The sequence below is a fragment of the Mus caroli genome, chromosome 13 (genome assembly GCF_900094665.2).
Source record: "Mus caroli chromosome 13, CAROLI_EIJ_v1.1, whole genome shotgun sequence".
NCBI lineage: Eukaryota > Metazoa > Chordata > Mammalia > Rodentia > Muridae > Mus > Mus caroli.
The window spans coordinates 70,540,548-70,555,123 of NC_034582.1; positions in this window are offsets into that span (position 1 = coordinate 70,540,548).

Sequence of the window (14,576 nt, forward strand, 5' to 3'; positions counted from 1 at the left end):
AAGAATGAGCAAAGCAGACTCTTCACAAAGGTCATATTTAACCTTGAAAGGATTTGGATTAGTGCAGGAGTCTACTGGGTCATCAGGTGGCTGTGCCCTGTTGCTATCTTCTCAAAGCCAGGGTATAGGCATTGGCCATAGTGGCTGCCTGTAGAAATTCCTTTTGCTGTGATTAACTGGATATTTTCAAAGGTGGCATCTCTTTCCAATATTAGCATTCATACTTCCAGATTCCTTTGGGATCTGAAATAAAAATTTTGGGGGATTATTTTTACCATTGATCGCAACTTGCATATAGGTACTGACTTCATATCCTGAATATTTTTTTTACATGTGTGTGTGTGTGTGTCAGTCAAAGGACGACTTTTAAGAGTTATTTCTCTCTGTTCATCATGTGGGTCCCAGACATCAAACTTCAGTCATCAGGTTTGGCAGTTTGTACCTTTACCCGCTGAGCGATTTTAACTAGTCCAGTATTATTTTTCTAAATCACTTTCTCTCGATTCTCAAGGACATGGTGGATAACAGTCTAAAATTGGTACGCCAATTTTCCAGCATAATCACAGCATTCTAGAGATGTTTCTTTAAATTCAACACATGCTTTTATTGACATTTATTGTGTTTAGCACTTGCTCAGCCTCCGAAGTGGTGGACACTCTGAGGATAATTGAAGAACTCTAGTGTTTCTAGTGTACGGGTAAAGACAGTGGAGCCCATCAACAACATTCACCACAAACTGCCTTCATTTTGTAATTGGCAAAGCTAACTGACAGCATATGGCACAGCAAGATGAGGCCCAAGAAACTTACACACATCCCAGGTAGGGCAGTAGACACCTGATTCAGAGGTGGAGATGGGGCTTGATAAGGTACCAGACAAGCACAGCATTGGCCACAGTAGTGCAGAGAATCACTACAGATAGTGATCAAGTGAAGAAAAGTCCTCAGTTTCCCAACTGTGAGTGGAATGGTAATGACCTCAGGAGTTGCTATGGAAGTGTATAAGTAGAGATGGACCAGAACCTGGTACATGTAAATGTATCTGAGGATTTGAGAATCACTCCTTTCCATCTTTGATTTGTATGTGCAAAGCTTTATAGCAGTATCAGTAAGTCCATTGTGTTTATTTAGAGTTTGGAATGAAGGCAACTGAGCTCCTATGATAGACACACAATACCTAACATTTTAAAGATGCTGGTCCTGATTTTCAAGTACCACATTAAATTAGCACCTTGGCTACCAGTAACATACACATATATGGAATAAATGATTTGCATTTATTCTAAACTTGAGCTAAACTGAATATTCTCTATTATTGTTATCTTTATAAAAGACAGAGTTGTGAAGGATTTTTTTAATTTTATTTGAAACCATACTTTATGCAATTCAACTTATATAATAAATGACTATAACTAAAGTGCTTTTTTTTTTTAAATCTTTTTTTTTTTTTTTTTTTTTTTTTTTTTTTTTTCGAGACAGGGTTTCTCTGTGTAGCCATGGCTGTCCGGGAACTCACTCTGTAGCCCAGGCTGGCCTTGAACTCAGAAATCCGCCTGCCTCTGCCTCCGGAGTGCTGGGATCAAAGGCGTGCACCACCACGCCCGGCGGAACACAGGTTTTCTTAAAGAGCAATCAGTGCTCTTAATTTATGAGCCATCTCTCCAGCCCTGAAATAACCTTCTTGTCTATAGTCTCCGAGTCTGGCCTATGCGTTAGCTACTGCAGGACCTTAAGGAACTCCAGATGTGCAGGACACTGGAAATGCCCCAGGGGACTTCCATGATCTGCCCACTAGTCTGGCGGAAAACCAGTCTGACCACAGGAAGCCCTTAGGCTAGGAGTTGCAAGCAGCCTTACCTCTTCAAGGTATATATATAGCCCTTTCCGGCTGTCCCAGAGGAAGGCCTTTCCACCAATGCTTCTCTACCCGACCTGATGCGGTATCCCTTTTGCCTGAGTGGGTGGGGAGCATCTCAGAGATCGAAGGAGGCTGAGAGGGGGTGAAGGCAGGAGATCAGGCAGAAGCCTACAGGCCAGTAAGCCTAGAGTGCCAGCAAGGCAAGCAGACAGACCCCGTGTCAGTGCTGACTTCCAGAAAGTTCTCTTACCTCCACACCTGTGCTGAGGCAGGGGCGCTCAGGCCTGCTTTCTTCTTCTTCTTCTTCTTCTTCTTCTTCTTCTTCTTCTTCTTCTTCTTCTTCTTCTTCTTCTTCTTCTTCAAGACAGGGTTTCTCTGTATAGCCNTGGCTGTCCTGGAACTCACTTTGTAGACCAGGCTGGTCTCCAACTCAGAAATCCGCCTGCCTCTGCCTCCCGAGTGCTGGGATTAAAGGCGTGCGCCACCACGCCTGGCTCTAAAGTGCTTTTATATTATACTTTAAGTATAATTTTTTAAATCAGATTTTCAGGCCTGGAGAGATGACTCAGCAAGTAATAATACTTACTGTTCTTGCAGAGGACCACAGGTCAGGAGGCTCACAACTACCTGAAACTCCAGGTCCAGGGCATCCAGTGACCTTTTCTGGCCTCTATGAGCACTTATGTGGCACACAGCCTTATATACAGGTACTCACACATACACATAAACCTTTTTTAAAAGTTACTTTTTCTTAGTGACTTGTCACATCTGATTCTCTTTGTGCTAATGGTCAAAAAGAATTCCCAACTTTCACAAAAAAAGGACACAGTTTAAAAGAGCCTCTTTGTAACCCTAAGGCTTCTTACAGCCCCTCACTAGAGGGTCATGGAGAGGGGTGTTACACAGAAGATGCTTTTGGGAAAGGCTTCTGGGAAAAGACTCCTTATAACTAGATGCTGCTCCTCTCAAGGACAAAGTTCATTTAAATCAGACTTGCCTAAAGAGAATAGAGAGGGTCTCCAGGGGTCCTATGGCCACCTGGGCTATAGACTGCAGCTGAGAACAGCTGTAAGGGGACACTAGGGACTGCTGGCATGCCCCTCAACAACCACCCTCATCCTTCCCTCTCTCTACTGTTGACAAGTCTCTCTTGCTATAGGAGCCAATTATCACCACCCCACCTGCTCCTCCCTTCTCTTGCTTGACTTACTTGAATGAACAATCCTGCTCCTCCCTTCTGTTCATATGCATATCTTAACACTATTTATCTTTGTCTAAAGATAATGTCTTGCAGTTAGTAAGGCCACCAGTTCAGAAACAGGAACCACAAAGCAACACACTAAAGCTTGGGAAGCAGTTGAAATGCTTTATAGGCCTACATCCTGGGGTGCATCTTAATGCTGGAATTGCCAACAGGTAATCCAGGGCAATTTGCCTCAAGTCTGGACTTTGTGGCAATTTAGGATATCAGGATTTGGAATAGATTAACAAATGCTGTTGCACTGAACTAGACTGACAAAAGCAACATTGTTTGTTCTTACATGTCCCCCTGAAAGGTGCCTTCATCAGTGAAGTTGTGGCAGGTCCTGTAATTTCTCTAGAGCAGCTATTCATAGTCTCTTGTCTCATTAGTCTAGTCTTGTAGCCAGAACTCTACAGTGTGTTTAAAGTTAAGGCCTCTTCCCTTCCAACTCCAGCTTGCTTTAGGCTAATAGCCAAGCACGCCTTACCTTTCCCTCTCCTCTTTCCATTCGGCTTGCAGCAGGTTGAAAGGAAGGGAGCAGGTAGGGGGCTATGGGACAGGAGAGGTCTTGGATGGCACCTTTGAAATTAGCCTTGATTTCTTCCAGACACTGTCAAGCTCTTGGACATCTCAGACCTTTCTGTGGCCTCTGGCTGCTGGCCAGGCCTCTCCTTTAGCCAGCCTTGGTAGTCTCCATTTTCTCCTACCTCAACCCCTACATCTTCCTCTCATAGGCTATCTTTGACTTTTTCAGGCAGGAAGCTAGACACTAGGGCCTCTCTTTAAATTGATCATATAAACTAGAGAAATTGTATCTGGGTTCTTACTCTTAGATGAGCACTGTGGCCCTCATTAGGGATGTAGCAACTTCCCAGATGCATCCTTACTCTACATCCTGATGTACCTCAAGCATGACTCACACAGCTACCTTCAAAGTCCCTCAACTAGCTTGAAGAGTCACCAGTCATTCAAAGAGGCCACCATAAAGCTTTTCCCTTAACCTATAGTAAAGAAGAATATGCCTCTCCTCCCTATATAAACCTATAGGAAGTCTAACATCAGCTGACTCTTCACTATTACACCCATAAGAGGAACCAGATGATAAAGGGAGGGAGGCTAGACTTTCTCCAACATACTCTGCAAAGTTTTCGTTAAAAATGATTCAGAGTCTGACTTCTTTCTCAGAGTTCGACAGATGTAGATGCTATCCACTATCTTGGGAAATCAACAAATACTGTCAGGATGTCCTCTGTTCATCCTGGTTGCATAATTTTTTTTTAATTCCGTGCCATTACCATTCTGTGTTCAAGTCTTCATGTGCACCTCACTCAGGCTTGTGCTTAGAAACAGGAACACGCCACTAAACAAGACAAATGGAAATTATGCAGAATGATCCCAGCAGGATCAAATGCAGGGTAGGTTCAGCTTGAGAGTGAGTAATGATGAGCATAGTAATGAGGGAACAAGTAACCCTCCCAAGCAAGCAGCATGGAGAACCAGGAAGAAACAGACCAGGTGGCAAAGCTTTTAGCATAGTTTATCCAGCCCATTTCTCATTAGCAAAAGCCCTGACAGGCCTGCTTTTGCTATTGAGTTTGTTCCCCAATTGCTGCTCTGTTTTAAAATATATCTGGGGAGGTGAAGCCAAAAAGACATGAACACTTGACTCCTGAGCCCCAGGCATTAGGTTTGTGGCCTAATCAGAGGCATTTTGGCACTTGAGATTCCCATCTAGTGGCCTTCTCGTGTTGCTACTTCTACAGAGGAAACTTTCCAAGATTGACTGATATCATTTTAACAGGCCAGTGAACCTCATTCACACTGGCCCAAGACTTTACATAGAAAGGGCTGGTCAGGGGAAGGCTGGTGACTTTGTCTCCTAGGATTAGTCACGATGCCTGTCTTACAGGAGGTGAGAGCCTAGTGCATAATGAGCACACAGAAAGAACTGCCCAGCTCTGCTGGTGCCTTGTCTGGGTAAACACTTCTGTAGTTAGAGCAAGAAATGTAGACCACGCAAAAAAAAAAAAAGAGAGAGAGAGAGAGAGACCGCCTGTACTATTAAAATTGTCACCAGCTCTCTCTGACGTCAGTAATCAGCCCATCTTTGTGACGAAACTCTAACAATGCCGTTGGTGGGTGAGCACGAAACAAGCAAGCAGACAAGAAGGACGTGCCAAAGGGCTAGAGAAGGAGGCAACGGCAGGATTTATCGCTACTTAACAACATTTCACAGACATCAATGGACTCTCGCTTTAAACCACCTTTAGTGGGAGGTGGAATGACCTACAAAATGAAATGAGTGCAAAAGAGTCATACTGGATGAGTAACACACAAGAGTACAGGTCAGATATCACTACTGGACTCCAGTTTTAACCAGCCTTCTTTAGGAGTTTGTTCTCTGACTTAGTGCTAGTCTTCAAGAGGGGCCTACTAACATCTCCTCACTGGCCACTTACATTCTCCTTCCATGTGGTTTTCTTTTTCCCAAAGAGAACTGAAGTAAATGTTTTGCATGGAAGGTAAACTTTGCACCACCCTGCCTGCACTCGTAAATCAGCTCTCAGTGCTTTGTCTCCTCCAGAGGATAAACATCATCTTCAGCTTGCACAGTACTTCACTTGAGGCTGGTCTTGGGTCACTAGTGGCCCTCTAGGACTTCTGCTAGTGCAGTCCCCACTCCTACCATTCCCATTGTGCCCTGTAAAAATGAAATGCCATGGCCACTTGTGGATGGGGCCACTGTTCCTGGCCTTTGTAGCATTGTATGTGGATCCCCCTTTAGTTGTGAGAAAGGGGACTCTACACTGCTGTGCCTTTGTCTTGATCTTTATGCATTCAGCTATAGCATAACTGCCCGTCGTGCTGAAAAAGTGGCCTATCCTTATCACTCCCAACTTCAGTCCATGATGTCTTTTCATTTTAGTAACTTGATAACTTGCTAGCATTATTAGCTATTCTAATCCCTTTTAGAAGATTAAAGATATGTAGCTTTTATATAATTTTTCAAAAAGAAATTGAGGTTTTGTGGATCTTTCTATTTCCTTTCTCTGAAAAGAAAAGGAGAAAGTTGTATCACTGAGAAACCCCAGAATGGCCAATTGCACCATTTCCTGTCTACTATGAGGTCTGGCATGGTGGTGATCTAAAATTTGCAATGGCTGTGCATGATGAAAATTACAAGGGTATTTCTGAAATTGCCCCTTTGTCCTCATTATGAGTGTTCTCCACCAGTGCCTAGTTACTTAAAAATATCTGGCTGTACTTAAATATTTAGCAAAACATCAAGCATCTATTATCCTATGCAGTAACTGCAGATTGGGGCTCTAGAAGCAACTTAGCTGGGTAGTTCTAGTTTAATATCCCTCAAAATGCTAGAATCAAGCCATCAGCCGAAGCTTCAGTTGTGTCAGGCCTTAACCTGTCCAGAGAATCTACTGTGCAGCTTACTCCATGGCTGTTGGCTGGATCCCCCTTTTCCTCGCCATGCGTAACTGTTCCTAGGCTGAGAAAGTGTCCTTACAGAAGGGTGGTAGACTGAAAGAAGGGAAAGAGATAGACAGAATCCAGATGAAAGCCAGTAGTTTATAACCCAATACTTGAGGTGCAGAGTTAGCTTATATAACATTTCAGACATTTCTCTGCTGGGTCCACAACAGCCTTCAGCCATCTCTATTCATGACTGCGATGTCAACCCTATGCCCATGTGCTTTTGTAAAAAATAAAACGTAGAATTGAACTCTGAAGAGTTTTCCGAAAAAAAGTCTAGAATTGTGGACTGAATGTTATACAGTACTCTATGATGGGTCTAGTCAGCATCTTGCCTCGGATTGCCTGCCCCAGGCCAAGGAGGGAGAAAATATGAGACGTAATCAAGTTTGAGAAGTAGAATGGCTTGCTTCTAGAGCTCCTGCCTTAGTGGAAATCATCCATCCATTAAAACATGACACATTTAACCTATGGCAACACTGACACTTAAAAAAAAAAAAAAGTAAGAATTGTTGCCTTCAAAAGGGCTGCAATCCAAATCTCAGTGCCAAGCAAAAACAACTACCAGGTGCCAAAACTGAATGCCAAGGTAAAGCTGATGCTAGAAACCAAATAATGAGGCCTCTCTGATGAGAGCACAGCCTAACAGTAGAAGCAGGCCAGGGCAGAAGGGTCAAGTTTGGACAATAGGTCCTGACTACCACCCAGCAACTCCGCCAGCCTGGGAAGAGGGAACATGAGCTAACAGAGAATTCTTAAATGATTTGACCTGGTTGTCTTCCTAACTCCCAGCCTGTGACTTAATTGGAAATCTAGAATAAAATGAAAACATGGCCTTTGCCTTCTTTGCTCTGTTGATAAAAGTGTACTCTGAGTTGGATCTGACCCAAAACCCTCCTCCTTAGGATGTTCACAGTATGGGAAGCTGCTAAGAGAGGAAGGAATCAGTCTTGCCCCGCCGTGATCTATGAAGCACAACAATGGCATGGAGATACCCCTGAAAGCACAATAGCAGTAGCACTTATCTCTTGGAGGTGACCAACACCTACTGATTGAATATAAGGCATGTGCAACAGGACAGAAATCATTTATGGTAATGGAAGCCTAACCAACCATCCAGGTCTAGTGAGATCATGAATCATAAGGAACCTTTACGAAACCAATATAATTCCTAACTGAATTCTAAATGTTTATCCTTAGACCCACACATAAGTCCAGGTTAACAAAAAGGTGATCATTTAAAAAAAAAAAAACAACAACAACAACAACAACAACTCCTCCTTGCAGCAGACAAAAAACATTACAAAAATCACAACTGCTTGATTTCTAAGAGAAACCGACCCTGGGGATGCCCAGCCTCAGTTGATATATCCACAACACACCTAAGGCTCAAGAAACGTCACAGAAGATTAATGGGAAGACTGTAAGAGCCACGGGACCAGGAAGTCTGCTTTCAGGTTGTTTCTCCTAGAAATGATAGGGAAGCTACAACCATCAATAATATGGATGCCTACATAGATCTGAACAATAACACTAATACACATACTAACATGGAAGGAGGACATCTCATGGGGGGCACCCTGAAACCAGAAACTACAGATAACTAATGAGAGAGGGAGAACAGACTTGTCCTCAGGATGGGCTCTTTAATACTAAAATGGTTAACCCTGAAATTGGAACTGTGCAATACTAAACAAACTTAAGCAAGGTGTGCCAAAAAAGAAAAAGAGGCCATGAATTTGAGGGGGAATCAAGCCAAGGAATATGGGGGGATAGAAGAGATGTTCCTCCTCTTAAATTCCCAAACAAGAATAATTTGGATAGGGAAAAAGAATAACCAACAAGATCTTTAAGAATTGGGGGGCTAGGTGGGGGATGTGATGGTGCACGCCTTTAATTCCAGCACTTGAAGACAGAAGCAGGAGGATCTCTTTGAGTTCGAGGCCAGCCTGGTCTGCATGGTGACTTCCAGGCTATCCAGAGCTACATAGACCCTATTTCAAACAAACAAAAGAATTAGACCAAACAAGATAAAAGGAAAAATCCAAAAATCCCAAACAGTGGACACTGGACATAGTAAAAGTAGAAGTTCCCCATCCCAACCAGTTGTAGAAGTAACTACAAGAGTACCATTGCATACACTAGCAAGATTTTGCTGAAAGGACCCAGATAGAGCTGTCTCTTGTGAGACTATGCCCGGGCCTAGCAAACACAGAAGTGGATGCTCACAGTCAGCTATTGGATGGATCACAGGGCCCCCAATGGAGGAGCTAGAGAAAGTACCCAAGGAGCTAAAGNCCCCCCCCGTCTAGCTCCATATATTACAGAAGATGGCCTAGTCGGCCATCAATGGAAAGAGAGGCCCATTGGTCCTGCAAACTTTATATGCCTCAGTACAGGGAGGGGAACGCCAGAGCCAAAAAGTGGGAGTGGGTGGGTAGGGGAGTGGGGAGGAGGGTATGGGGGACTCTTGGGATAGCATTGGAAATGTAAATGAAGAAAATACCTAATAAAAAATATTTAAAAAAAAAAAAAGAGTACACATATTCACCGGGCGTGGTGGCGCACGCCTTTAATCCCAGCACTTGGGAGGCAGAGGCAGGTGGATTTCTAAGTTCGAGGCCAGCCTGGTCTACAGAGTGAGTTCCAGGTCAGCCAGGGCTATACAGAGAAACCCTGTCTCAAAATAAAACAAAACAAAAAAACAAACAAAACAAAAAAAAAAGAGTACACATATTCACATATTCATGCAGTGATTTTTTTCCTGCTGTCCAAATATCAAATGTCAGTTTTAGTTAACAACATTGCCTGAACTAATGTTAATCTCTCATAACCACATTCATTCTTAACAGATGCATGCTTTTTCATTATTTTTATTTTAAATATTAAATTAATTGTGAAAATCTGGAATTTGCAACAATATCCAGACACTTCTCCCTATCTAAGTGTTTCACATTTAACAACTGAGCCCTTCACAGTCTACTTCACCTCGTTAAATCTCCTAAAAACCTAAAATTATGAAAAATTGTTTAATGAATGTTCCAAATTTTTTTAAAAAAAAGAACAATTTTACATTAATTTCTAGATGCAAGAAATTAAGTTTGTTTCTTGAACTTGGCAGCTTCCAGAGGCAGCTATAAATCGAGAGGAAGAAATGGAGGCTATTTCATTTCCCTTCCCAGGCTTTGGGTCTCTGTCCTGTGCTATACTACACGTCCACATTTACTTTAATGCATGTGGTTCTTTAACCAAGACTCTGGATGTGTTTGTTTTGCCCTGTGTTTAAAAAGACCCAAAGTTCTGCCTTTATCTCCCTTTTCCCAAGACTGTATTTTAAATCACTACTTACCAAAATTTTATTCCTTGCTTCTCCCTCTTTGCTAATTAACTAGATCTTTGGGGAAAAAAACAAAACAAAACAAAACAAGATCAGCCTGCTCTTTTTTCCCCTTATAAGAAGCTTGCTTTTTCTGCAGAGCTGTTCATAAAGTCCTTGTAGTGTTTCTATGGATCAGAGCTTAGTATGTGCTTCCCTATTGGTCACTTCTCTTGGGGTTTTGCCATCTGAAACTTCTTTGTGCACAGCTGTATCATACCCAACTTCACTGTCATTTCGATTTTACTTCAGGCTCTCTTTCCTTTTCTCTATATCCTGTACTCTATTCCAAAGACAACCATTATCCCTGGTTGACAGGTGGCTGTCATCTTTTTTCCTTATTTCATTTATTTGCTTCCCTGCTTAAACACTATTCTCTGTAGTCTGAGCCCCACCCATCACTGGGTGCATTTCCACAGTATCTGCTCTAATGTGATTTTCTCCATTTAGTTTGATGTTGGCTACTGGCTTGCTGTATATTGCTTTTATTATGTTTAGGTATGGGCCTTGAATTTCTGATCTTTCCATGACTTTTATCATGAAGGGGTGTTGGATTTTGTCAAATGCTTTCTCAGCATCTAATGAGATGATCATGTGGTTTTTGTCTTTGAGTTTGTTTATATAGTGGATTACATTGATGGATTTCCATATATTAAACCGTCCCTGCATCCCTGGGATGAAGCCTACTTGGTCATGATGGATGATCATTTTGATGTGTTCTTGGATTCAGTTTGTGAGGATTTTGAGTATTTTTGCATTGATATTCATAAGGGAAATTGGTCTGAAGTTCTCTTTCTTTGTTGGATGTTTGTGTGGTTTAGGTATCAAAATAATTGTGGCTTCATAGAATGAATTGGGTAAAGTACCTTCTGTTTCTATTTTGTGGAATAGTTTGAGGAGAGTTGGAATTAGGTCTTCTTTGAAGGTCTGATAGAACTCTGCACTAAACCCATCCGGCGGTTTCATTATCTTCCATTTCTTTCAGCACTCTTTTACTTTCTTTTCTCTATTTCATAAAGTAAAAGTAAAATAATATATATGTGTGTGTGTGCATATATATATACATGCATATATGCACACACACACACACACACACATATATAGTATGTGGTTTATATATACAAGTCCTATAGATAGTCTATAGATAGTAGAGAACAAATAAAAAATACAATGTATAAACCTAGGTGTTCTTGTTCTAGCATTTTCATTCAAAACTATTTTTAAATTCTGGCAAGAAAAGGTGATAATCACTATAGAGGTGAACAGAGCCACACCCTGGGGTCTGTTAGAAACATTTACCTAGGTAATTACCTGAAGGTGGGGAATGCGGCTCAGAGGCAGGGGGCTTAAGTTACTTCCTTTTTTTTTTTTCCTTTTTTTTTGAGAGTGTAGACATATGTTATATATTTTTACATATGTGTTCTCTGTCGTCTCTGTAATTCTTTTAAAGAAACTCTGGTGTTCTGAAACAGTCTTTCTTTCCTAAGAGCTTATTGGCTCATTTTAGCTGGGTACTGACAATTCTGATGTCCCAAGTTCAAGGCCTGTGATGGCCACACAAGTGCTGTGATACATGTGTTCCACATCCCCAATAAAGATATGTCATAGAAAGATTTAAGAGTTTATCCATCATATTTTAACTACAAAGTTTCTTCAGCATTCGTGTTGCGGGGCTCTATTTTTGTTTGAGGTTGGTGTTTGTAAGTACATGTGAAGTATTGCTGACTTCTAAAGGAAGGAGATTCTCTCCTGACTCCCTAGGTTGAAACACTGTGAGATGAGTCAGGGGTGCAAACCAGGCTTCAGTCTGCAGATTGGCTCTTACTGATCACACTCTCTGACCCTGCAGATGAGTGGGCTACCCAGGCTGGCTTCCAGACCGGAAGGGTCATGATGCATGTGCCAGCTCTCCATCTTTTTCTTGTTGTTTTTGTTTTGTTTAGTTGTGGCTTGAATCTGCCCAGCTGCTGCAAAGCTGTCTGCCATTCCACTTTTTTATATTTGCTGTTAATCTTCTAAATAGGATGTCTATTTTCAGAGAAAATAAACATAGCTTGCCCAATAACTTCCTGCCATCTGTCTGACCATCCTTTCTTTCTGTGCAAAACAGAACCAGATCCCAGGGGCGGCTCTGCATTCCTGCTGTGTCCTGTTTGCATCCTTGGTCCCAGTATTACAGAGGAGCATCCCTGATGCTCTCATTACCAGTCAGACTTCTTTAGTCGACTTATTGATTGGATGATTTGGTATTTCTTTGATGGTTTAATTCTTGAAGCTCTTCATAGAGTCTGAATATTAATCCCTTCTCAGAACTATTGCTGGGAAGGATTTTTTTTTCTTCCATGCTGGAGGTTGTCTCTGCTGATGGTTTCCTTTGAACATGGAAGCTTTTGATTTCACTCATCAGTTCATGGGATTCTTTCCTGTGCTGTTGAAAAGTCCTTGCCTCTGCCTGTATCTTTGTGTTTGCTCATGTTTTCTTCTAGCACTTCAAGTCTTACATTAAGGTCTTGGATCCATTTTGAATTGAATTTTGTGCAAGGTAAGAAATATGGATCTGGTTTCATTATTTTAACCGATGGATATTCACCTTGCCAACACCATCTGTAGAAGAGGCTGTTATTCTTCCAANCTGTGTTTTTGACACCTTTGCCAAAGATTTGGCTGCAACTTTGTAACTTGGATGAGTTCATCTGTGAGTCCTATACTCTATTCCATTGGTCTATGTGTCTGTTTTATACCAGTTCACAGTAGATATTTTCAAATGTTCGTTTCCTTTCTTGTTTGTGTAACATGATCCACCCCATAATTGTCATGTTATTTTAGTAACTGTTTAATATATACAAGATTTCTTGAAAAAAGGAGTGTTCTTTTGTATTATGTTACATAATTGTATAACACCTAAGTGTCATACTGCTGTGTTAGCCTCTGTCTGGGGACTTAAATGACATTACTGTCAAAGTGCTCTTTTGGCTATTGGGTGCTAACCAGTGTAAGAAAACTGTATTATCACCATGTCATCACATTCGTTTATGTGCCATCCTTCACAAAGAAACCCAGCCATACCTTGACTGCCGACCCCCTCAGTAGAGGAATTTTAGCTGGATTTTACCCTGGAGTTTGCAGAACTGGACCAGTCTGCTGTGAATTCTCAGGATCTTCCCAAGGCTGGCATGGGACTTTGCTGGTGTTTTCCACAGAACTGCAATATGATACACATGAGAAGAAACTAGGTCAGAATCGTCTGGAGCTGCCTCCCTCCCCAGCTAAAGGTCATTCTTAATCCTTCCACAGTTCCCAGAACTCTGTGTGCGGTGGGGGGTTTTTTTGTTTGTTTGTTTGGGGGTTTTTGTTTTGTTTGTTTGTTTTTATGTTCCAGGAAGGAAATGACTTCTATAAAGCAAAACAAGGAACATATTCTTCATGAGAGCAAAGAACCCTAAATATTTCAGTGTTCCATTGACAACATTACAAAGATAAGTTCTAATGAAATTTGATGATGCTATTTTTCCCATGGTCAAAATGGGAAATTGTATCTCTGTGTAGAGCCGTGGCTGGGCTTGAATCGTGAGCCTGAGTGACAGGCATCAAAGGAAGCTCGGGATGGAGCCCCTGTAAAGGTAGAATACTTGTTACCCGGATGTGCTTTCATCTCCACGTTTCCTAAACCTTATGTCACCTTCTTGTCTGCATAGCTGTCCCCTTGTATAGTTTTGACTCGGCCTATACCCATGGCCTTGTAAGCTCAGATATTTATATGGAAATACTGCCTTCATGATTCAGAGACAAACAAGGAAGCGTGAGTTCACTGGTAGAATGCCTTCCACTCATTATCCTTTCATTCATTGTTGAAAAGAGATGTTTACCTAGCTTCTTTGTATGCGGTACCTAATAAATAGCATGCTCACCGACAGAAAGAACCACAAAGTATGTGCACACATAGTTTACATAATATATACCTATCCTTGCACACTAAAATTTATTAGCGATGATATAACTTACAGACACAGACATTCAGGTTGATCTCGTGTTGGTGCTGTGTATTTAGATGCTCAGTTTTGTGCCCCCAAATCAGGTTGCAGTCTGGGCATGGGCATCATATTGACCAATGTACTGTAGCGATTGCTCTCCAATAATCTCTGGCAGGGCAAAGGAGAGAGAAAAGCAAGCCTTTGGATCCAGTAGGAGCTCTCAGGTAGGGACCATGAGGAGAAGGATGGAGAAGGTCAAAAAAGGAAATCACCATGAGGCAAGATAGACCATGAGCCCTTAAGACACACATCCAACAGAGAAAGACTCAGTTGGCAAGTCACAGGGCATTTATCTGGGTACACTAAGGTGATAGTAGTCTCAGAACCTGCCCAGTTTAGACCTGCAACTTGTTAATAAATTCTGACATCTCTGTGTTGTTTACTTGGGAGCTAAATGGGGAAGAGTGGGGCAGAAACTTTCCCCCCACCCCCAGTAAAATTACCTTAACAGACACATTTTTAAAAACATTGATAACAATCTCTCCCAAAAATTATTCCAAAATTAAAACTGTCACTTAACAGGTTATGGCATGTTTTTTCCAAGAGCTTTCATGGTAGATAGAAATTGCCAAATGCAAAA